Consider the following 27,018-nt stretch of genomic DNA (forward strand, 5'->3'; position numbering starts at 1 on the left):
CTGCTCTACAATTTTGTAAAACATTGTAACACCCTAAAAAACAGCAAAGTTACAAAATTACCAAATTTTAAAATGTAAAATTTTGTTTTGTTAAAAAATGACCCTGATGAGTTATTGCAGATTCAAAAGAACATAAATTTTCACAAAAAAACTTTCTAATTTTTTTTCGGTCAGATTAAGTTTTTTTTTTATTTTAATTTTAAGTATGTACACAATCAAATCGTGCATTAAATTTTACATAAAAGTCTCTTTGACATTAAATTTTCAAATTACATATCACCATTTCAGGCTTCAAATTATTGAAAAATTAAAAGGAGTCGTACCGTTCCTCCGTCACGAGATTTCGAAAAATGGACTTTGGATTTGGCAATCAGTGACCAAAATTCCGTCTTAGGACAAAGTTTCACGCAGATCGAAGAAGGATTGGGGCAACTTTTGCCGATTTCGTGTGAGTTGGCAGAGTGCACTCAAAACCCGATGGTTTGACACCAACTCGTCGCCATCGTGCTAACTTGTCGTACGTGCATTTTGGGCCAAATTGAGTTAAGAACGCCATTTTGTGCAGCTCACAATGCCTCACCTTTTGACCTTCACAGACCCCCAAAATTCGATTTCAATCCTGAGATATTCAACAAAAACTGAAAAAAATTCCGTGCATTTTTGTCACTTTACATATGAAAGTAGTTTCAATCTTGTCGTGCTATCTTGTCACTCCATGAAAATTGATGTAAGTGCGACAAAAGGCCAAAGGGATTTCAGGCCAGGAAAGTCAGGATGCGTTTGTCGCACGTACAAGCTAGACTACCGTAAACATTTGTAATTATAACTCGGGACTCCAGCAACCAACTTCAACCAAACTTTGGGACAATGTACAGAATGGTGAGCCAAACAAAACGTGTTTGTTATTGTTTACATTGCGTGCTCTCGTTTTTGAATATTCAAGGTCAAACATTAAAACGCGTTTTTCTCGGAACGTCAAAATGGCGGGTGCGACAAGATAGCACGACGACGTCGAACTGTTGTCAAACGAACGGGGTCACGTTTTAGTTTGACACCCCTTTTACACGGAGTTCACAAACACTACTAAACGTTTGTTTTGAAATTGTTTGTGAGCGCCGTGTAAAAAGAGACAGTTCGTCACTTTTTAGTTTGACTTTGACCAACCAACGGGGTACAAATTGAAAAAGTTTCAAACGAAAAAGTGACCAACCACCGGGGGTTGAGTGTATGACCCCTATGCAATTCCCATTAAAGAACATTTCACGTCATTTTTACTACAAATCCATTATAAGAATTTTAAGAACGCCATCAAATCGGCGTCTTTCTTAACATTCAAATATCTTTGACAACAAATTTCCAGCTTATCACCATTTCGAACTGCCAGTTCTTGAAACAAAAAAAAAAAAATCTTTTCTAGTAAGGTTGGTTCAAAACACCGATTTGTTACGAGATTTCGATAAACGGACCTATGTTTCGTGATCAGTGACCATAATTACATCTTAGGACATAGTTTAACGAAAATCGATTGAAAGTCATGGCAATTTTTTGGATTTTGTAAAACTAATTTAACTTTTCTCCATGGTTTTGAGAGTTGTTCAGATTAACGATCTCCACTACATAAATTCAAACATCCAATAAATATAAATTTTACTGTACAGATCTTTTGAGTCTGATCTCCAGAAAACTCCAAGCGAAACTGAAATCGAGGATAAACGAGCAAGTCTGTTTGCATTCCCTGATCAAACTCTCAAACCTTCAGTGCACTTTCTCTCAGAGCATCTCAACGACTCCCTCTCTCGTTGATCTCACGATCACTCACTCTCTCGCTCCTTCCTCTCTCCGTTAACTCTACCTTTTCGTAACGCCATCACCCACCACTTCTTTGAGCCTCTCTCTCTCCATCGCAGTTTCCCCCAACGAATCCCACGCGTCGATTCGCTGCGATCGTCGACGGAAAAGGCGGGTGCAGTTCCCTCACCCTTCTGATCTGCCAAACCGTAACGCCAGCACGGAGTAGCGGCGGTGGTGGTGGTGGTCAAAAAGCGATCGCGCGATAGTTGAGAGTGAATGAATCGAGAGTGAGAGCGCGATCGCGCGTGGGGGCGAACTCTGAAAGAACTCCCAGAGGTTGCACGGACCACGCACACGTAACACCTTGTGGTGACACTGACTCCGTGGCCTGGTGGGTCCGTCCGCGAGTCTCAGTGCGATTGCGTCTGTCGCGCGGGTTGGATGCGAGTCTCGGAAGGTTTTCTTGGAAGATCAACGGTCGCGTACGATCAGCTGTTTGCGAAGGAGTTGTTGAGTGGTGGCGAAGTTTGTGTTTGGGTGAAGAAACCGAAAGTGGTGGTCTGCGCCCACACGCGGGTTGTGCAAGTAGAGGTATACCTTGGTGGCGCCAGCGTAGTAGTTCGTCTTGGTGAAGATCCTCCCGGGGCTGATCGCGAAGGCGTTACGGAAAGTGATTTTGGATTTCGGAGGAGTATGCGATCGCGGCGCAACAAAAGCAAAACACGGGTGAAGAATTGATCATTACCATATACTCAAGTGGTGATTGTCCGGCGCGGAACTTCAGGTCGCGGTCAAGGAAGATAACCGCTGGAGGTCTCCGTACGATCGAACACAAAGAAGTGCACGCGGTGACGGAGAAGGCGGCCAGACAACCGGAGGAGCTCCGCATAAAAGTGGAGTTATAAGTTGCGAAATTTTAATAAACAGCACTGCATACGATTATCGCGGATAATCTCGGTGGATTTTCATACCATGGCTGGAAGCTGAACAAGCAGTTCAAGAAGTTGATCGGTGAACGGTGATAGTGACCGGAGCAACTCCGAAGGGAAGATACGCGGTGTGTCTGGAGTGCAGTGCAGAGTGGTCCCGGAGTCGTTAATAATATTTTAAAAGATCGTTTTGTGGAGTTGAAGCGAGAAAAAAAAGCAGCGGTAGTACAGGCCGCGACGCGGTGATCGCACAGATATTTATCGAAGAATTAAATTATCGTTTTCCGCGAGTGGTTGTTAAGGATTGTAGTACTGCAGATCGACGAGACCAGGTCGTCGATTCGGGGGCTACCGTCGGCGCCGACGGAACGACGATTTTTGGATAGCAAATTGACCACGGTAGGTACCAATCGCGGACAAGATCGGGCATCAACTGAGTCTTTTTTTTCTTCTGTTTTTGTTTTGTGGGGAATGACCGCGGCAGGGTTGGTATCATTAATTTATTTTTAATGCTATCCTGTTATTGGGTGGGTTGTGAGGGGTACGATCCCGCAGGGATTGGAATGGGTTTTTTTTTTCACTGAGAAATCTTGATGCCTTGGAACGATGGGGGAGTTTTCAGTTAACTGTGATTTTTGGTTTATTGATTTCCAGTTTTGATCGGTTTTCATAACGAGATAAATCTGGTTCTGTTTTACAAAATATTTGGTAGAACAAAGATAAACATTGCTTTTCTCTACAATTTTGAATCAGATATCAAAAAATCACAATTTTCAGACAGCTTAAGTATGAAAAGATTCCTGTCTTGATTCAATGTCCTGCATCTTTGCATTTTATTCTATTAAACTTTATGGTCCAGACAACTTGTATGTCAATTCTACAAAATGTGTCAAATCACGTAAATTTCCATTGCAACTTCGTTTCGCTTCTCTAGCAGACGGTAATTTTGACAGATTTGAACTGGATTTCGCCATGCGATGTGATGATTTTCAGGAATTGATAATTGGGAATAAAACCAACTCGACCTGAACTGATCTTCAACACCATGACTTTGCCCATTTGTCTGATTGCTGACCCGCTCCCATATCCACCACGCACCAGGGACAAGAAAAGGGATTTGAATGACGGGAAGTATTGATGCTCCACTTTTTAAGGGGATAAGGAAAAAACTCCACGGTATCCCCAAGTATGTTTCGTTTGGAGTTGGATGGTTTTTTGGAAGGTTTAAGTTCTAGGATACGATCTAAGCAAGCGTTAATACATAATAAAAAAATCATAATGCTGCAAAAAAATTTCACTACGACTTCACAAATAAACTTAAAACCATTGTAGATCCAAATATCCTTAACTCTGACAGCATTCTTGATTAATCGAAATTTTAAATTTTCTTTTAGAGCTCTTAAAGTGCTCATAACATCACTTTTCTTGACAACATAAGTCGTAGATTGCGAAATAAAATTTTAGCGTCTTCGACAAACTAGCTTGAATTATCATGCCCCACAATTTTCCAAAAATATTCCACGAAAGTTAAATTTTATCAATCACCCTAATTTTTGTCTTTCTGAAGCCTCCAAAACTTCACAATTTTCGGAAAAATCAATTTTTCTCTAAATTTTGCTAACCGAAGCACTGTGCAGTAATATTCTTCGCCAAGTCGAATTCATTTTTCATTGAAAAGCATAAGTTTTAGCAAAACAATCAAATCACATTTTGAGCAAACCAGAAAAAAATGATGCTAATATTCATCAGGAAATGGTGACAGATTTTGTGGCAAAAAAAAAACATTAAAAATTATGAATTTTCGTCAGTTTCTGGCAAATATTCATCAGGGTCAAATTTTTACACTTTTTTGGTAATATTATTTAAAAAATAGGTAATATTCAACCTACCAAATTTAAAACATTCCAAAATTCAACTTTTTTTAGCTGTGAAAGTTGTTCGAATGGCATTTTGGTTGAAAAAATGATCAAAAATTGAAAAAAATAACTTAAAAGAAATTTGACGAAAATCCTTTCAAATTCATTCGCCAGTAAAAATCATTTGCCAGAATCCCCTTCCCCAGAATAAACTTTCTCCGTTAATGTATTTGTAGATGTTTTGCTAAAATATTGTTTTTTTCTGGCATTTATAATTTATGGACATTCATAATAATTTCTGAGATGTTATTTGAAGATAATAAAAAGAAGATTTTTTTTTTACTTTTAACGATCTCTTAGCAATATTAACTTTTAATTTACTTTTTCTTGTATCCTTTATTTATTTTTTTTTGCGAATTAATTTAGTGAATACACCATTTTACAAATGGAATTAAAATAGATTTGAGGAGCATTTTTGTTTATATGTCAAGAGGTATTCAAGTCTTTTCTTCAAATTTGAGAAATTATAAAAGCTTTTTGAAAAAAATAAATAGTATAGTATTTTAAGGATGTAAAAAAAATAAAAGTTATGCTTGAGAATAGAGAAAAGCCCAATAAATTACCGCAGTGTTTAGTCCTCTGTTGTTTTGCTGAAAAAGTTCACAATTTAAAGTCACGCAGGATGAATCTCTGATTGAAGATACTGTACTTGTTCGGTAACTGGGCTGAGAACGTAGCCCAGTCACGGAATGCTGCTCGCTAACTGGGCTGAACGAAAAATAACGAGGGGACCACCGGTGCTTAATACTTTCCTGATGAAACATAAAAATAAAAGTTACTCAAATTTATTTACAATGCTTACTTTTCATATTTCTTCCCCCAAACGGCGGTCGCATGATTGTGATGCATGGCTGCATGAAAGTATATCAGGAACTGCATGAAAACTGTCCTTATGCATTTTTAGCAATATAGGGGTATGACATTTTTGCCCGTTACCGACAATTATCGACATTACCGACGGCTTTTTGGTTGTATTTCACAAAAAAAAACCCTTAACCGAACGAGGATTGAACCACCAACTTCTTGATTTTTTATCTGACACGCTACCACCGCGCCATAGGGGGATGGCGTCGCTATTTTTAGACCACATTTTCCACTTTTTCTCATCGAAACCGACTACTTTATCGACTTCATTTTGCTGGGCGAGATAGGACGCCGTCTATTTTTAGACGATGACTCAGCACTTTTCCACTCTTGCACTTAAAAAAACCAGGTGGCAGCACGATGTAACGCCACGTCCCTATGGACGCTTGATGAAAAGTGAGTGAAAGAGCACCAACATATGCTTCTCTTTAGAGTGTTGCTCGGGGACGGGCAAGCATTATGTGTGTTGGTGAGAACTGCAGATCGCTGACATCCCAAGTAACCACAAGCACTTAATTGAAGTATTTATTCAGTACTAAATCAGCACTCGAATGCTTTGAAGTAGTAAATAAGCTTTGCGAATGCCTCAAAGTACCAAAACTTTGCAGCATTACAACTGGCATTAAATCACCATTTACGACCTTGAAAATGTGCTTCAAAGCATTTGATGTTTATCAACAAAGTAACCCATCCATACGGGAAACATTTCAGCCAGTCACGCTCTTATTGACTTTTATCCTTCTCCCGTTATACTGTTCCAATAAGCGTGCGGGCTAAGGCACATTTCCCCCAGTGTGCAACAGTTTTATTTTTGCGTGAACTGGGTTCAATTCCCGCTGACTGAAGTGTTTTTTTTTGTTTATTTTTTTTTTGTAGAAAACTGCAGCCTGTAGTTAAGCCAAATTTTTCAAAACATATGCCCATGCACAAAGGACATTATCAAAAGTTCTCTGGTAAATTGAATGACTTTTCTCGCAAGCAAAAAGCTGCTTTCCGGAAGTCTGATACACTTTGTGAAATTTTGCCAACCGTGGACCAAGCACTCCTCGGAAAAACAGTTTAGGTTAGCCGTTAGCCATTACTTGTCCCTATTAACCCCAAGCCTTCCGTAATTGATTGTACTGTACTTGACTGGATGGCCGCAATTTGCTGAGTGACTCGTCAATAATTTTCGTCCAACAAAATGACAACGGGATTTTCTCATGAACCAGAAACTCGAAACAGCAGAAAGAAAGTCTTCCTTAATGTTCGATGCATCAACCACATCGATTAAAACTTTCTAAACAAACACTCATTTCAGAATACATCAGTTGGCTGGCGCGCATCCTGGAGATCGACGAGAAAAATGCAAGAATAACATCAAAGTGGTCACACTCACACATGGAACGCAACAGGAGAAAAAAAAAACAAAGGAGGCCCACCACCAAGTGTGTGGAGCAGCTAGCTGTCCTTTTTTTCCCAGCCTTGACGTCGATAAAGCAGTTTTTTTTGTTCGAGCTTTCGGTGAGGCATCAAATCGGCATCACTGTGCGCCACTTGAAATATGTCTCAAGGGAAAAGTGCTGATTTAATGTTTTGAAGCACTATTTGCTGGTATTAAATGCCAATATAATGCTGATTTAATGCCGCTATTTAGTGCCTCGCGGTTACTTGGGATGTTTACACGCGGGCAAAAATGATCTACGGGCTTGCTGCAAAAAATGTTATAAAATATGACATTTTCTGCAGCAAATCAAATGTTGCAGATTTTGAGATATATTTTTCCTTTGGGTGTTAAATTGTGAGTTGAATTTAAACAAAAGTTTGAAAAAAGTTTTTTTTTATTTATTGAACATGATTTTTGCATCCATTAACCCCTAGGTCATTTCGGTTTGTTTTGGTTTTTTGACGTTTGTCTCCTTATTAACTGGGCTACGGCCCAGTTATCGAGCGCCCAGTTAAAAAGCAGCCCAGTTACCGAACAACTACTGAAAATTTTGTGAGCTTCCCTTGGATTTCCTGGAAAAAAATATATCCCGTTACCCGGGAAATTTGTGAATTTCCCGGAAATTCCCGAAATACAAGCAGAAGTATTCATTTTCCTACTTTTTGGAACCAATGTTTTGAAATTATACAAAAAATAATAATTGGAGAACCTGATTTGATTTTATTTATTTCCATCTACTGTTCATATTGAAATAATCAGCTTGTCTGTAAATTTCATGTCAATATATGAATATAAACTATTTTATTTTTGACAACTTTTTTTAATGTTTTCTTTTTGTAATATAATTTGAAAATAAGATATTTACATCTTCCAGCCAAGATCAACATTGATATTTGTTTGACTTTTTTTACCTTGAACATGTTGGATGGAAATTGAACTGATATAATTAAATTTTTAAAAAGTTTGTGTGAGAAGAATTTGTTTCTAAGTAAATAGTTTAGGCCAAAATTAGCTACTTTGTCGACTATTTTACAAAAGAACTATTGAATAAACAAATAAACCAATACATGTATTTTAAAGTTCACGTTTTCCCCTTTCTGAAACATCCCTGGTTTTTAAATTTGATTGTTTACGCATATTTATAGCCATTTTTAAATTATATTTTCAGTTGGTTATCATTCAAGTTTTCCAACTTGCATGCAAGTCAAATTCTAATTTTAAAATGGCTATAAATATGCGAAGAAACAATCAAATTTTAAAAACCAAGGGTGTTACAGAAAGGGGAGAACGTGAACTTTAAGATACATGTATTGGTTTATTTGTTTTTTCAATAGTTCTTTTGTAAAATAGTCGACAAAGTAGCTAATTTTGGCCTAAACTAACATTTCAAACGGGTGTATCTTAAAATTGGGACCATTTGGAGCAAATCTGAACCCGGATTCGGATTCAGCAGGCAAAAATCTACTAGGAACACATATTCTCGTCTCAGAGACAAGAAACATTTGATTTTTTGTTGAACTGTGTAAAATTTTCTTTCATTTGGGACGATTTGAAAGATTTAAAGATTAGAAAGTTAATATATTTTTTACAAGCAGTCAAGCCATTAATTGATCCTCACACTCATTTTTACCATTAAAGTTACTGTTCTATACAATTTCGTTGCAAAAGATTAATCAGAAACAAGATTAAAATAATTTTCGCTAAATTTCAAATTTCCCTGGAATTCCCGGGTATTTTAGGGAAATTTGTTGAAAATTTCCCGTTTCCCGGGAATTTCGTAACCCCAGGAAACTGAAAAATTCGAATGGACTTAAAGCGGACAAAAAAATATATTTTCAGCTATAATCTGGTTTTAGTTAAAACTGATCAGCAAGTTATTTTATAAGATTTACATTAATTTTATTTGAGCATAGTTAGGCTGGTAATAAATTTAAGACGTGACCAAATGTGGGGGGACGAGAGGGATTTTTCAAACAATTTGTGATCTTTAAAAAGCATTTGAAAGAAGATCTCTTTCAATTTAACAAAATTATACGGGTGCAAGTTTGACCTGTTGCATTTTACTTTGCAAAGTTATAAAAAATGTCATTTTTCAGGGGTCAACTTCGGCTGTGATTTCATGAACATTTCGTTGTTTTGGCATAAATACGTGTGCAGTATGCCTCCACGTGTTTATAAGAATGGTAACTGTATCATTCTACATCGTAGAAAATTAATAAAACAAGTAAAAAACTATTAAAAACTACCTTAATGTTAACATGTTAAGGTTAACGTTAACATTCCATAGGTGATAATTTCCCAAGGTGTTGTGATAAGCTCCAACTTCGAATCCAGAAAGAAAAAGATCACCAGTTGTGTAGGTCTGAGCCGAGATTTGATCCCCGATCTACCGCTTACGAGGTGGAAGCGTTACCACTAGGCTGCGTGGCTTTGTCACATAAGAGATTTATGTATGGACGAAAATTTTTAATTCTTGTAAAATATATGTTTAACTGTACTGTGAATCGAAACATTTTGAAGTCATATGAATTTTTTACCCTTCAAATTTTTGAACTTGCGAAGATTGGCAACATAAACATTGACTTATATTTGCAACGGTATTAATAACTTTTTTCAAAGGAAAATTAAATTTTAAACAAATTCATATTTGTTTAAAATTTAATTTTCCTTTGAAAAAAGTTATTAATACCGTTGCAAATATAAGTCAATGTTTATGTTGCCAATCTTCGCAAATTCAAAAATTTGGGAGGGAGAGGGAAAAGCAAAAATGAAATAAACTTCCGTAGTAACAGTTCAATATGGCGAATCTGCGATTGTAAACAAGTAGTCTATCCCCAACTTACTTGACGTGAACTGTCACTTGAGTTAAATGAATAGACTGCTTGTTTACAATTGCAGATTCGCCCTATTGAATTATTACTACGAAATTTATGTTGGCCTTGAATACGATTTGAAGATTTTTTTTTAATCCCTGGAGAAATGCACAAAGGTCCTGGAATTGATATATTGTATTCGGAGGAAATCTGCATTTGTATGAGCTATATTTTTTGGTAAAATTCAGGATTTTTATAAAGATATTTTGACATATCGTTGGCAAGCCAAATTTGTTTTACATATTGATTTTTTTCAAATTTAATGAATTGACACATATCGTCATAACTTTGAGTAAGCATTCAACCAAGATAAACAAGAGGTATCGTTTCGTTTCATACGCTAATTTTACGCTTGAAGAACCCAACTAATTGAGTTACCACCGTGGAACAAAGCCCCGGTCTTAAGAATTGGGCATACCTCTAATGCACACCTCTCAACGCGTCAGCCTCGACGGTAGAGACATAGTAGAGGCTGCTGGTCGGAAAGGTCAACCTCAATTACTCATCGTTTAGCTTTGGCAGCTCGGAGCCGGTATTGGCGCAATTGCGTGAGCTTTCTAAGCGGAAAGGGGGGGGGGGAAGACATACGGCTAGTTCCATCGGTATCGCTGGCACGTCCAAAAAGCATTGAATGATAAATGTCTTCATTTTTATTCAAATTAGTTCGCACTCACGAAACCTGCCGGCGAGTACCTCCTCAGCTCCACTTCTCAACGTCTAGGCTCGATGGCCATCGGCTTGCGGTGGACACCCACCTGTGTCCGACCCCGGAGGTGTCGAAAATTGAGTGACTTGACACTGGTCGAACTCGACAATGGCCATTTTCAATTTAAAGTTCGATTTTTGGAACCGTGGCCAGACCACGTGAAGTGATGCGCTTTTTCCCACATAAATTAGACGTGTACGGCGAGCTGTGGCGGTGGCGGCGGTTGACCACGACCACGTACGTGATTTGAAACATTTTTTTGAGACACTTAAAGTTGTTATTGTCGCCATAGTCTGCGACGCGTCGGTCGTGGGTTGATCCGATGACATACAGAGATGTTACTCGAACGCAATTTGTGGTGTACTCGAACGCGCCATTCAATTAGGCCGTTTTGGGGGAGGTTGGTGTGTGGAATAGTAATTTGACTGTCATTCATTGAAGTTTACACGAATTTTACGGCGAGAAAATGCAAATGGAAATGGGAACAGGAATTAAGTGACAAATTGTGAGTACACTTAAGCTTTCAAATCGGTTTTAACAGCCGCATTTGATGAATTTGATTCTGAGGATAACATCCTTCTAAATAAAAACATGGAAATTGTCGTGTTACGCTGTTACTGTTACACTAGAATTGCACTCTAAGGGTGGATTTTCATGGATTTTTCGATGACCGACATCGAAAGCGGCTTTCGATGCTCGTGGTTAAATTTGGTCGAAAACTCATATTTTTCGACCAAGTTAAGTGGTAAAATAGTTTAGATTGATTGTTCATGGCAGTACGAACAATAAAAACAAATACTAATTGCCGGAAAGCCCCGAAAATGTGTTTTTCCGACTTTTGATTTTCGATGCACGAGCATCGTAAGATGACCGACATCGAAAGCATAGTCACTACCATGCTTTGCTAAAATGTCAGTGCATCGTAGTTCGATGCCTGTCCTGTCAGCCATAATGCTGCCGCGACACCATGGACACAAACCAAATAACGCTGTGAAATATTTCCGTGAATATTTCAAGCAGGCAAGCGTTTCAAGCGTTTTGTGGCAAACACATGAGATTTTTCCGATGCCAAAATGGCAACAATGGAATCGGCTGATGTTGATGTCGACAAAGTTTTGAAAAGAGGCGATAGGCTACCTCAAATTATTTTTAAGTGGGTTTTTACGTTTTCAAATAACAAGAAAGAATTTTGATTTTATTTCACAGCATGAAATGTATGTAATTCAAGGAAAATGTTGATTGTCACCTATGATACGAGTGTTTCCCATAAACATAGAACATTTTTAAACAGTACGCTAGATCAAAGTGTGTACGGTTTACCATGCACGGAAAGTTGAAAACATGGAAAAAATTAGATTTTTTTTCATATTTATTTTTATGGAATAAAGATATAATAATTGCATCATAGTTCTGGTTGAAGGTTAGAAGGGTGGGAGAAATTAAGAAGAAAAGCAAGTAATGGAATGGAATTGATGTTATTTATGAAAGCAGGAATGTGTAGTCGTGATTTAAGTTATCGGAGTTGGGTGATTTTCGTAGCTAGAGTTGAAGCTAAAACCGTCAAATTCTTAAAAACCGAAGCGGTAGTTGACATATTTTGGACAGCCCCCAAACCAGGGCAGGTACATTCGGGTGGAAGCCCCCTCCCCCCCCACCTCATTTTTGGAAGACATATGAGAGAGAGAGAGAGAGAGAGAGAGAGAGAGAGAAGAAGAAGAAAACAAATTCTATAATTTAGATTAAATTAAGAAACTACGAAAATAAGAAATTCGGAAAAACATGAATAAAGAAATAAAGAAATAAAGAAATAAAGAAATAAAGAAATAAAGAAATAAAGAAATAAAGAAATAAAGAAATAAAGAAATAAAGAAATAAAGAAATAAAGAAATAAAGAAATAAAGAAATAAAGAAATAAAGAAATAAAGAAATAAAGAAATAAAGAAATAAAGAAAGAAATTAAGAAATTAAGAAATTAAGAAATTAAGAAATTAAGAAATTAAGAAATCAAGAAATTAAGAAATTAAGAAATTAAGAAATTAAGAAATTAAGAAATTAAGAAATTAAGAAATTAAGAAATTAAGAAATAAAGAAATTAAGAAATTAAGAAATCAAGAAATTAAGAAATTAAGAAATTAAGAAATTAAGAAATTAAGAAATTAGGAAATCAAGAAATTAAGAAATTAAGAAATTAAGAAATTAAGAAATTAAGAAATTAAGAAATTAAGAAATTAAGAAATTAAGAAATTAAGAAATTAAGAAATTAAGAAATTAAGAAATTAAGAAATTAAGAAATTAAGAAATTAAGAAATTAAGAAATTAAGAAATTAAGAAATTAAGAAATTAAGAAATTAAGAAATTAAGAAATTAAGAAATTAAGAAATTAAGAAATTAAGAAATTAAGAAATTAAGAAATTAAGAAATTAAGAAATTAAGAAATTAAGAAATTAAGAAATTAAGAAATTAAGAAATTAAGAAATTAAGAAATTAAGAAATTTCAAAATTTCTGAATTTCTGAATTTCTGAATTTCAGAATTTCAGAATTTCAGAATTTCAGAATTTCAGAATTTCAGAATTTCTGAATTTCTGAATTTCTGAATTTCTGAATTTCTGAATTTCTGAATTTCTGAATTTCTGAATTTCTGAATTTCTGAATTTCAGAATTTCTGAATTTCTGAATTTCTGAATTTTTCAATTTCTGAATTTCTGAATTTCTGAATTTCTGAATTTCTGAATTTCTGAATTTCTGAATTTCTGAATTTCTGAATATCTGAATTTCTGAATTTCTGAATTTCTGAATTTCTGAATTTCAGAATTTCTGAATTTCTGAATTTCTGAATTTCTGAATTTCTGAATTTTTCAATTTCTGAATTTCTGAATTTCTGAATTTCTGAATTTCTGAATTTCTGAATTTCTGAATTTCTGAATTTCTGAATTTCTGAATTTCTGAATATCTGAATTTCTGAATTTCTGAATTTCTGAATTTCTGAATTTCTAAATTTCTGAATTTCTGAATTTCTGAATTTCTGAATTTCTGAATTTCTGAATTTCTGAATTTCTGAATTTCTGAATTTCTGAATTTCTGAATTTCAATTCACCCCATGTTTGTACAGTTGACTCTCTGGCTGTCAATTTTCTCAATATCAATATGGCTCCATCTATCAATTAATTTTCAGTCCCTTCAAATAGCATACTTTGATTTTTCGTTCTATAATTAAATACTTCCCGTTCTCGCCGGTCTTATTTTGGTCTATTTTGTCTATTTTGTCGTGCTCTACTAAATGCTGCTAAACATTATTAATATTATTATTATTTTGTTCTATCCGGAAATAAATTTTGCATGGTTCTAAATTCAAAGTTCCCTGCACTTGTCTAAAATTTTTATCTTTGGTTTTTCCGTGCACGTGTTGCTTTGTGTTGACGTTTCCCCAAGCGTTTCACTCCCATTTTCTACCGTTCCTTCTTGAAACGCTTGCGGGCAAAATGGCGGTCTGCCCGTTATTTAGGTTTGTGTCATAGCTAAGTCATAACGCCATCCAAGAGCATCGTAAAAATTTCGATGCTCGTGCTTACGATGTCGTTGCATGATCCATGAAAATCCAGCCTAACACGCCAAGCCAAACTTTGCAAGTTGCGTTCTTATCTGTCGGCTTCCGATTATTTGGTAACCCCAACTCAAAATTTGATAGCTCCAGGTCTCCAAAATGTGCAGTCCACGTCCACAGCTTTGAGTGTTGTATCCAATCCATAAAAATCTTTAATGCACTAGTACCATAATTTGCATACTTTATGCATGCGCTCAACAGCTACTCTACAAATTGCGATAAGAAATCAAATTCCGCTAAAATCAACACACGTTCTGGTTTAGGACTGTGACTGTGACAAACACGGCGTGACCATGGTTCCATTCGGTCGATTCCTGCTAACCTTGGTAACCTTGCCCGGTATCACCGCGTACCGCTACACGGAAAACTTGCAGTTCCAGAAGTCACTAATCAACTATACCGTTTCGCTGATACAACACCTGTCGTCGCACCAAGCCGGACACTTTGACTGTTGGCTGTACCACGCTTGCAGTGATCCACCCGGGAACAGCCACCTCCTGGATGAAATCTTTCACGCATTGGACGGGAAGTCGGTTTCGATTCTTTCCACAAACAGTCGCTTCAACTGGTCAAAGGTAGCCAGTGTGGAATGGCGACTTCCATCGCTGCTCATCGTACACGTCGAGTACACAAACAACAACTACTCGGTTTGGGAAAATTACGGTCAATTCATGGGAACGGTTCCCAAAGGTATCAAAATCCTGATTTTGTTGAGCACCGACCCGAACGCGGTGTCCTACTTTGCATTCATACAGGCGTTCGTGGCCGCTAAGATGTACAACGTGGCGTTCCTCTCGGTCGATAAAGAACTGATGCTGTTTCCGGATTTTGTGCAGGAGCAAATCTTTCACCACAGCCAATTTTGGCCACCCGCGTTTATGTTTCCCGACCAGCAGCGTTATCTGAACGGAAAACCTCTACGATTCAGCTTGGTTGACGGACTACTCAACGGATGCCGCGGAACCTCGTGCTATGGCAACGATGTCACGCTTGTCAAAGAGATGGCAAGATATCTGAACACCTCGGCGGAGCACGTGAAGTTTGTCTGTCCATACCAGGTTGACCTTGAAAAGGAGTCCATCTTCGTTTGTATCCAGACTGTCGCCTACACCGAAGCCTGTCCGTTTGATATCCTTGCGGAACCTGTTGCCTCTTTAGAATACGCTAGTATTTATCTGGAGCAACCAATTCCATTTGATAACGTTTTCCTAGCTCCAAGTGGACGATCGCTGAACATTGCCGAACTATTCCTACGTCCATTCCAAACGGAGCTATGGTTTCTCTTTTTCATTGGGATAATAGCGATCAAGGTAGTATCGATCCTGGTACCCAACACCTTCGAAAACGACCCCCTCCTCCTCCCCATCTGTGGCTTCGAACGGTACGACCTGAACCATGCTGGAAGAAACGAAAAAGCGGTCATGCTATCCCTAATCATTCTCTTTTTCTTCGTCTCAAACGCTTACGAAACGAAAATCATCTCGCTGATGAGCAGTAAACCGCGCGTCACACTGGTAACCACCCTGCAGGATATCCTGAACAGCAAAACCCCCGTCAAAGCTGACCGCAAGCTAGCCCTAGAGTTCCCCATGTTCAACTCCGTGTACCTCTACCTCAACTCCTCCCAAACCAGCGAGCAGCAGCTGGACGGCACCAGCGTCTACCTCACCAACGGATTCGTGGGTTCGCTGCTCGTTCAGCGCTCGATCAACTGGGACTACGAAAGCAACCAGCCGCGGTACAAAATCATGGAGCAAAAGCTCGCCATGGGAGTAGGCTTCTATCCGGTTCCAGCCCGGAGTGCCCTCAAGCATCACTTCGGCTTTGTCCAGAAGGCTCTGTTCGAGGCCGGGTTCCTAGCCAGGTGGCGCCACCAGTGGATCGTGCTCAGCAATGCCCGGTATGCGGCGACCTCGCCCGAGGGGGTCAACCCCGGGGCGGACATTCTGAGCTTTGCCGATCTGGTTCCGGCGTGGTTCGTGGTGCTGTGTGGAACCGTGATCAGCGGGGTGGTTTTTGCAGGGGAAGTGGTGTGCGCGCTTTGGATTCGCCGAATGAAGGGGATGCAAGTGGAGAAATGAGGAGAGTATTGAGATTTTTTGCAATGTTTTTTTAAATGGTACACCCAGCACATGGTTTGGTAGTAAAATGGTACTGTGGACGGACGGAGAGGATAAATCTCAAAATCACCGAGAGCACTTCAATCGTGGGTTCAAGTCCAAAAAGAAACTCGAACCCAAGACCTTCAGAATATTATTACTCAAAGTTGTTCACAAAATACCGTTTTTTTAGAAAATACTTGGAAAATACAAAAAAATAATCACAAAATACCGTATTTTTTTCGCAATACTCAAATTTCCAAAATATGCATTACGTCATGATTCGAATTCCCGGACGCTTCGAAACCCGGACACCTCATCTTGTTTTATCAATTATTTGGATATAAGTTCGCTTTATAAATGTCAAAACTGGGTTATTTGATGAATTCTAACATCAACTTTCATTTAAAGTTTGTTTGAACGCTGTAGTTGATGTCAAAATAATTTAATAAAATTAAATTATAAGATTATCAAAAATGCGAAACATTTCACGTGAAATATGTCATAGCTGTCCGAAGCACCGGGAAGGCAAAGCAGAAATTTATTGTTTTGATTTCCCTAAATTCTAGCAAATTTTTATATAAAATATCGATTGTTTTGATGTTAACAGCTTATTTGAGACCTAAAGAATGCCATTCACTAACATTTCAGTCCAAATTTGTGCGATTCATTAGCAATAACGAGTGTCCGGATTTCGAATCAGCTTTTATCAGTTTCCGGGATTCAAAGTACAACAAGTCAATTTAATTTTCAAATTCTGATGAAAAAATGTTAGAAAAGACATGTTTTGCATGCATTCTATTAAAACTGACTGTTAATAATAAATCCTGATGATATTTCTTCATTTCCAACTTATTACATGATTTTTTGTCAGCTATAACAAAAATAATATGCTACTAAGTGTCCGGATTTCGAATCATGACGTTATGGGCATCAAACAAAGCAAAATTTTGTATGGGTTTTTCTCTACCAACTCACACGAAATCTGGAAAAAATATTATAATTGAAATTACTTGTCATGGTCTCCACATTTGAATGAAAAAAGTGTTTAAAAATGCATTTTACACCTGCCTACTTGCTTGCAATTATTAGTTTTCAAAATATGCAAGTATTGAAGAGATGTTTTTTTCGTCGAAAAAAAAAACTTTTTGCGGTGCTGTACATTTGTCAAAATCAAAAATTAAAAATATTTTGGATCGATCCAAGACATGCTAAATTAGATTTAAAATGAAGGAAAATGTATATCAAATTATTTTCAGTTGGTGAGACTTCTATTTCCTTTGAAATTTTGAAGTATCTGAAAAAAAAAAAAATGTTTTGCCCTCTGATTTTTCGGACATAAACTTTGAAAAATATTTGCAACGGACTAGTTATCAAAATGTGCAACATGAATATCAAAGGCGAAGCGAAATTTGGTTTGCTTTTTACATTTATAGAGTTATTTTTTGAAAGTACAAACATTTGTACAAAATGCCGTATTTTTTCGAAAATAATCAAATTTTCAAAATATTCAATATGGGTATCAAACGAGGCGAAATTTTGTATGCTTTTTCACTTTATTCAAGCTATTTTTGTTCAAAAACAAAATTTCCACAAAATACGGAACTTTTCGAACGCAGTCGATTTTTTAAAATATGCAATATGGGTATCAAATGACTCTAAATTTTGTAGGATATGAAGCATACACAATTTGAATGTAATTACGAAACATGCAAAATTTCAATTGATAATCACATTACACATTTTAAAAATATGAATATTTTCGAAAAATACGGCGAGATGTGAAATTTTTTGTAATTTCAGAAAAACCTTTAATAAATTGAAAAAGCATACGACATTTCAATTCTTTTGCTACCCATATTGCAAATTTTGACAATTTGAGCATTTTCGAAAAAATACGGTAATTTGTGTTTTTTTTTGTATTTTCACAAAAAACTCAAATAAATTGAAAAAGCATACAAAATTTCGCTTCGTTTGATACCCATATTGCTAATTATAAAAATTTTATTATTTTCTGAAAAATACGGTATTTTGTGAACAAAACTGAGTACATATTTATAATTTGAAACATTCTACATTTTCAAAAAATATTTTCGTTCATTCGTTTTTTGTATTTTTTAATCCGACTGAAACTTTTTTGGTGCCTTCGGTATGCCCAAAGAAGCCATTTTACATCATAAGTTTGTCCAAATTATTTTCCATACAAATTTGACAGCCATACAAAAATGATGTATGAAAATTCAAAAATCTGTATCTTTTGAAGGATTTTTTTGATACGGACTACACTGGAAAAAATGATACACGGTATAAATTTGGTGATTTTTTATTTAACTTTTTGTCATTAAAACTTGATTTGCCAAAAAACTCTATTTTTAATTTATTTTTGATATGTTTTAGGGGACATCATATGCCAACTTTTCAGAAATTTCCAGGTTGTGCAAAAATCTTTGACCGAGTTATGGTGTTTTAATTAAAACTGACAAAAAAAACAAATATTGGTCGAAAAAAAATTTCAACTTTATTTTTCGATGTAAAATCAAATTTGCAATCAAAAAGTACATCATGGAAATTTTGATAAAATGCACCGTTTTCAAGCTAAGGCCATTTTAAGGTGTTTTTTTTTTAAATAGTCGCAGTTTTTCACTTTTTAAAATTACTGCAAATGTTTGCCCACTTTTGAAAAAATATTTTTGAAGAGCTGAGAAAATTCTCAATATTTTGCTTTTTTGAACTTTGATGCTACTACCCTTAGTTGCTGAGATATTGCCATGCAAAGGTTTAAAAACAGAAAAATTGATGTTTTCTAAGTTTCACCGAAACAACCCACTATTTTCTAACGTCGATATCTCAGCAACTAATGGTCCGATTTACAATGTTAAATTATGAAACATTCGTGAAATTTTCCGATCTTTTCAGTAACAATATTTTAAAATTTTTCAAATCAAGACTTACATTTCAAAAGGGCCAAACATTCAATATTACGCCCTTTTAAAATGTTAGTTTTGATTTGAAAATTTTAAAAATATTGTTTTCGAAAAGATTTGGGAACATATTTTAACATTGAAAATCGGACCATTTGTTGCTGAGATATCAACATTAGAAAATAGTGAGTTGTTTCGGTGAGACTTAGAAAACATCAATTTTCCTCTTTTTTAAGCCTTTGCATGGCAATATCTTAGCAACTAAAGGTCGTATCAGAAAAGTTCGAATAAGCAAAATATAGAGATTTTCTCAGCTCTTCAAAAATATTTTTTTCAAAGGTGGGCAAACATGTGCACTAATTTAAAAAAATGAAAAACTATTTTCAAAAAAGTCACCTAAAAATTAAATTAACTTTAAAACGGTGCACTTTATCAAAATTTCACTAAAGTATTTTTTGATTGCAAATTTGATTTTACATCCAAAAATAAAGTTAAAAAAATTTTGAGACCAACATTTCGATTTATTGAAAAAAAAATCTGTATTGAGTAAAAAATTAATGACTCGTTCGAAGATTTTTTGCACAACCTGGAAATTTCTGAAAAGTTGGCAATTGATGTCCCATAAAACATATAAAAAAGTGTTTTTTTTTTGCAAATCAAGTTTTAGTGACAGAAAGTTAAATTAAAAATCATCTTTTTTTTACCGTGATTTTTTTTTCAGTGTAGTCCTTATCAATACCTACAATTTTGCCGAAGACACCAAATCGATCAAAAAATTCCTTCAAAAGATACAGATTTTTGAATTTTCATGCATCATTTTTGTATGGACAGCTGCCAAATTTTTATGGAAAATTATATGGACAAACTAATGATGCAAGAGCAAGATGGCTTCTTTGGGCATAACGAAAGCACCAGAAAAGTTTCAGCTGGATTAAAAATACAAAAATTATAATGAATAAAGGTCGATTTTGTAGAGATTTGCTAAGAACAATTTGAAGTCAATAAATGAATGTGAACAGTTAATAATAAAACGAAAAGTACAACAAAGATGAAGAGCATTTAGCCATACCACTTGGAATGTAAATAAATTGTTATTATTATAAGAATGTCCAATAAAGATATTAACTTCTAAAAAAACTCGATTTGCGAAAACGTAGAGATAACTTAGTTGTTTTTGTGTTATAAACTGCTTTAATAATTCAAATGCCCTTTTTCAAACAAAATTACGTACGTGGTTTTTAAATAATGTTTTACGGTTATTTAGTAGATTTTCTGTATGAATTTAGTTTTCTCAAACTTTGTCCTAACAGACTTTTGAAAACGCTTTTAAGGTCACCACCCACACTGAGAAATGTCAACGAGACACTGCGTCTGCAAAACTCCAGCGTGGCCCAATGTCTGTCCAAGTTCCCTGTTCAACGCCGCTCAAATTCTGGTCGCCACAGCAGGACGCAATGATAAATGTCGCCTTTGTCTCGGCTGATTATTTCCTCACATTCGTACTCGTTACGACGGCGTTTGTGTTTGGATTTGTTTTCGAGGAGATGACCTGTACGCATTTGTTGTACTTGATCTTTCTCTCTCTCGTAGACCGTCTTGTCTCGGCCACACTTCGTCGTCGTCGTCGTGATAAATGGAGTCATTATGCGCGGTGATAGATCAAGACGTCAGACACACGTTTTATTTTGACTGGAGTGCGTGTCATAAAACAATGGACTGGGGCTGTTTGTTTGCCTGTTGGAAGGCTTACGGGGAAGCTCATCACGAATTTCGTGAAATTTGTTTGTTGATTGTGCACTCGAGTGATTCAGCGTGGACCTTTTTTTTGTTTGAAGTGATGAGCAGTGATTGTTTGCTTGGTGGAAGTTTGAATCAATATTTTTGGAATGGTTTTTGAGGGGTGATGTTTGCGGTATTTATGGCACGTGTTGCTTAATCAAACATATTTCTTGAAATTAATGTTTAGAAAAATGTTGGTACAGATTTTCGAAGTCAAATACAGAAAATTCAAGAATCATCAGATTAATTTCTGGTGTGAACTTCGGATGACGTTAACTCGACCTCGTTTTATTGATTTTTTTTTCGTTAAGGCCAAATTAAACGATAATTGGTTCGAAATTCCTCAAAGGCTGTCTGTCACTGCTGTGCAGGGAAAAAAAAAATCAACGAAAGCCTTCCCGATGAATGGAACCATCATAAAACGTGTGCCCAAATTTGGTGCACTTTTAGACACCCGCGGGCCTGCTCTCGACAGCAAGAGTTTGACTTTATTTCCCAATTAGGGGAATTAAGCGCGCGAACTGCACGCAAGGAATTGAACCGAATTTGGCGATTAATGACTTTAAGCCTGTTGGTGTCAAAACGGTTTGAGAAATTGTGACGAATTTGGCAATCTCCAAATGAATTGAAGATTCGTCGTTTTCTCAAAGTAAGATTGACAACTGCCGCTCAATTCTGGTGAAATTTAATTTCGACATGTCCAAAAATTTCGGAAGTCTCCGCACCGCTTTCTTCGGCAGTCCTTCAAACGATTTGATTGGAATTTTCATTCGCTTCTTTTAGGTAATTTCCCCCTCCCAGCATCGAATCAACCAAAAAAAAAATCGAACGTTCGCAACCGATAATTACGCTTTAAAAACTGCAAACTTGACAAAGACGGCTTCCTCCCAAAATGATCACTCCTCGAGGGCTTGAATTAACCCTTTTATGAAGTTACGTGAAGGCATCTCCCTGGTAGCTTTCCCGCCGTCATCAAAATAAAAATAAACTACCAAAAAAAAAAAAGAGCTACACCGCACCCGATTCTCCGCCATCGAGTGCGACTCCTGATTGAAAATATAATTAATAAAGTCGACCGGAGAAAATTGGGGCCGCCTCGCGCGATCACATCGTGATTTTATTGTGACGCGTACCGGTTTTTTTTTCTGGGATCGAGCCTTCCGGGAGTGTCAGGAGCTGTCCCGGCCCACTTTCTTTGAGGTGGTCACAGTCGGTCATGGGATAATGTTATAGCTCTAGTGGAGTGACCCCAACGAGTTGATAAAATGGAAATCGGTGGCCCATACGGCAAAGGCATGGTTCAGTACGCCGAAGGTCTTGGGTTCGAGTCTCGGTACCGGTACTTTTTTTTTTTGATAGATGAACTTTTTTGGGAAATGAACTCATGACTAAAGTACTCTCGGTAATTTCGAGATTTATCCTCTCCGTCAGCACACAGTATAATTTTACTACCGAACCGTGCTCTTTATCCTTCGTATGCCGATGCACAGTTCTGGGAGTGAATTTCCCATAAAATTACTTGCCTTAAATTGGTTACAGCTGAGTAACGAAAAGTGACTGAGGTATTTTTTTTTTTCGTTGAGAAAACCAAAAAAGCAAAAAAAATCATTAAAACTATCACTGATTCAAAGTATTTGGTTATCCCGACCTAGAGAAATGTCAACGATTCTAAAAATCTTCTTAGTGGGTTTATCAATAATTTTAAAAATCTACTGTAACATTTTTGGCTTCCAAGTCATTTTAGCGCAACATTATTGACCTTGTCAAAATTCTTTCGTGCCCATAGTTTCAGAGGAATTTGATAAAAAAACTGTAATACAAAAATAATACCAAAATATGGTATCGGATTGATGACAAATTCTGCCATTTTGCAATAGAGCAATTCTCTCAGATTTCGGTCATTCGATTTTACTGTATTTTTTAATTCGGCTGAAACTTATTTGGTGCCTTATGTATGCCCAAAGAAGCTATTTTGCATCATTAGTTTGTACATATAATTTTCCATACAAATTTGGTAGCTGTCCATACAAAAATGATGTATGGAAATTCAAAAATCTGTTACTTTGAAGGAAATGATACACGGTAAATTTTGTTTTATTTCGCTTTTTTTCACTAAAACTTGATTTGCTACTAAAACTTGATTGCAATATATTATTTTTTTTATTTTCTTATATGTTTTAGGAGACATCAAATTCCATCTTTCCAGAAATTTTCAGAATGTGCAAAACATTTTTGGCTGAGTTATGATTTTTTTTAAATCAATACAGGTTTTTCAAAAAATCGAAATATTGGTCGCAAAAACATTTCAACACGCCAAAAAAATTTGTTGTGAAATCTAATTTGCAATCAAAAAGTACTTTATTGAAATTTTGATAAAGTGCACCGTTTTCAAGTTATAGCCGTTTTTGAGTAACTTTTTTGAAAATAGTCGCAGTTGCTCATTTTTTTTTTTTAAATAGTGCCTATGTTTGCCCACTTTTGAGACAATATTTTTAAAGAGCTGAGAAAATTCTCAATATTCTGATTTACGATCCTTAGTTGCTGAGATATTGCCATGCAAAGGTTTAAACACAGAAAAAAATGATGTTTTCTAAATCTCACCCAAAAAACCCACCATTTTTCAATGTCGATATCCCAGCAACTAATGGTCCGATTTGCAATGTTAAAATATAAAACATTCGCAAAATTTTCCGATCTCTTCGAAAAAAATATTTTCAAAAATTTTTAATCAAGACTAACATTTCAAACGGGCTAAACATTCAGTATTACGCCCTTTTGAAATGTTAGTCTTGTTTGAAAATTTTCGAAAATATTTTTTTCGAAAAGATCGGAAAATTTCACGAATGTTTTATATTTTAACATTGTGAATCGGACCATTAGTTGCTGGGATATTAGGGTGGAATCTAGTTATATGGAAAAATTTAAAAAGACAAAAATCCAATCAGCAACACATTTTTTGGGTCCCTTTGAGAGTCCCAAACAACCTTAAAAAATTTGGGAGCGATTGGTTAAGCCCACGATTGGCGCAAAGCGAATGAAATTTGTATGGAAATTACTATGAGGAAACTGGAATTTTCACATTTTTGAAGTTACAAAATTCATGTTTTATTATTTTTTGAAACTAACACCGTAGAAGTATAGCCCTGGATGTCCTGAACAACTCTTCCGAAGACAGTATGGCAAATTTCATTCATTTTGCGCCAATCGTGGGCTTAACCAATCGCTCCCAAATTTTGAGAGGTTGTTTGGGACCCTAAAAGGGACCCAAAAAATGTGTTGATCATATTAACAAAATTCAAAAAAGCAAAATATAGAGAATTTTCTCAGCTCTTTAATAATATTTTTTTCAAAAGTGGGCAAACATGTGCACTAATTTAAAAAAATGAAAAACTGCGACTTTTTGGTTGCAAATTTGGTTTTACATCGAAAATTGAAGTCGAAAAATTTTGGCGACCAATAAATCGATTTTTTGGAAAAAACGAGTAGTGATTAAAAAATTTACAACTCGGTCAAAAATTGTTTGCACAAACTGGAAATTTCTGAAAAGTTGGCATTTGATGTCACCTAAAACATATAAAATAATAAATAAATATATTTTTTTTTTAATTTTCCGTTAGTGACACAAAGGTAAATTAAAAATCATCAATTTTTTTTACCGTGTATCTTTTTTCAGTGTAGTTCGTATCCATACCTACAACTTTGCTGAAGACACCAAATCGATCAAAAAATTTCTTCAAGAGATACAGATTTTTGAATTTTCATACATCATTTTGTATGGACAGCTGCCAAATTTGTATGGAAAATTATACCTGGAGTTTATTTTGAAAAAGTCCAATAAACCAAATTTCCAGTTTTTGCTTTTTGGGTGTTTTTGAAACCGCCTTGTGTCAGGGGTATTACAAACACCCAAAAAGCAAAAACTGAAAATTTGGTTTATTGGACATTTTCAAAAAACTCCAGATATGGACAACCCAATGATGCAAAATGGCTTTTTTTGGCATACCGAAGGCACCAAAAAAGTTTCTGCCTGATTAAAAAATACAAATAATAAAATTTAAAAAAAAAATGATTTTGTAGAGAATTACTCAAAATCAAAACAATACCTAAAATTAGTATGCTCTTGCATAAACCATAAGATATCTTTTGAAGGGATCAGGAAAACCATAATTTGGTATTAATAACAGAAAAAGTTTATTACGCATTTCCCTTGTTAGTCGACAACTGATAGACTAACTTTTGGTTACGAGTTAGGTGGGAATCAATCGTTATCTTCTCTATTAACATACTGGACAATTGTAAATGGGTAATTCTCTACCAACTCACACGAAATCGGGAAAAGTTGCCCCGACCCCTCTTCGATTTGCGTGAAACTTTGTCCTAAGGGGTAACTTTTGTCCCTGATCACGAATTCGAGGTCCGTTTTTTGATATCTCGTGACGGAGGGCGGTACGACCCTTCCATTTTGAACATGCGAAAAAGAGGCAGCCTGAAACGGTGATGAGATAGAAATTTGGTGTCAAAGGGACTTTTATGTAAAATTAGACGCCCGATTTGATGGCGTACTCAGAATTCCGAAAAACGTATTTTCATCGAAAAAACACTAAAAAGTTTTAAAAATTCTCCCATTTTCCGTTACTCGACTGTAAAAATTTTGGAACATGTCATTTTATGGGAAATTTAATGTACTTTTCGAATCTACATTGTCCCAGAAGGGTCATTTTTCATTTAGAACAAAATTTTTATTTTAAAATTTCGTGTTTTTCTAACTTTGCAGGGTTGTTTTTAGAGTGTAACAATGTTCTACAAAGTTGTAGAGCAGACAATTACAAAATTTTGATATATAGACATAAGGTTTGCTTATAAACATCACAAGTTATCGCGATTTTACGAAAAAGTTTTGAAAAAGTTACTTTTTGCGTTTCTCTTTGTTTCGTCGTCCGTGTCTGTCGCGGGTGACCATGAACGGCCATGATCGATGACGACCAACTTTTTTAAAACTTTTTTTCGTAAAATCGTGATAACTTGTGATGTTTATAAGCAAACCCCTTATGTATATATATCAAAAATTTTGTAATTGTCTGCTCTACAACTTTGTAGAACATTGTTACACTCTAAAAAATAACCCTGCAAAGTTAGAAAAACACGAAATTTTAAAATGAAAAATTTTGTTCTAAATGAAAAATGACCCTTCTGGGACAATGTAGATTCGAAAAGTACATTAAATTTCCCATAAAATGACATGTTCCAAAATTTTTACAGTCGAGTAACGGAAAATGGGAGAATTTTTAAAACTTTTTAGTGTTTTTTCGATGAAAATACGTTTTTTCGGAATTCTGAGTACGCCATCAAATCGGGCGTCTAATTTTACATAAAAGTCCCTTTGACACCAAATTTCTATCTCATCACCGTTTCAGGCTGCAAATTATTGAAAACACCTCTTTTTCGCATGTTCAAAATGGAAGGGGTCGTACCGCCCCTCCGTCACGAGATATCAAAAAACGGACCTCGGATTCGTGATCAGGGACAAAAGTTACCCCTTAGGACAAAGTTTCACGCAAATCGAAGAGGGGTCGGGGCAACTGTTGTGTGAGTTGGCGGAGAATTACCCAAATGCAATGGTGACCGTGACGTTTATTTACACGTATTATTTAAACGTATTTCACTTTAAATTTAATATGTCATATCTTCTATGTCATGCTATCTTGCCACACGTGCATTTTGGGCAAAATTGAATTGAAAACGCCATTTTGTGCAGCTCAGAATGTCTCACCTTTGGACTTCCACAGATCCTCAAAATATTAATTCAATCATGAGACATTCAACAAAACCCGAAGGAACTCCGTGTATTGTTGTCACCCTTCATATGAAAGAAGTTTCAATCTTGTCGTGCTATCTTGACACACCCGGAAACTTGCTGCACGTGCGACAACTGCTTAAAGGGATTCCAGGTCAGAACCCGCTTGACACACGTACAAGCCCGACTACTGTAAACATTAATAATTATAACTCGGGACTCCGGCAACCAAATTCAACCAAACTTTGGGACAATGCACATAATGGTCAACCAAACAAAACGTGTTTGTTATTGTTTACATCACGTGCTCTAGTTTTT

General features: G+C 36.0%; 1 protein-coding gene across 1 annotated transcript in view; it reads left to right on the forward strand.

Moving 5' to 3' along the window:
• The first annotated feature begins 2,219 nt into the window (after positions 1-2,219).
• Positions 2,220-27,018, forward strand: part of LOC6041424 (helix-loop-helix protein delilah) — an 87,562-nt gene continuing 62,763 nt past the window's right edge. Inside the window, exon 1 of the mRNA XM_038264809.1 lies at positions 2,220-3,119. The gene's annotated coding sequence lies outside the window, so the exon portion shown is untranslated. The remainder of the gene's footprint in view (positions 3,120-27,018) is intronic.

The sequence above is a fragment of the Culex quinquefasciatus genome, chromosome 3 (assembly GCF_015732765.1).
Source record: "Culex quinquefasciatus strain JHB chromosome 3, VPISU_Cqui_1.0_pri_paternal, whole genome shotgun sequence".
Lineage (NCBI taxonomy): Eukaryota > Metazoa > Arthropoda > Insecta > Diptera > Culicidae > Culex > Culex quinquefasciatus.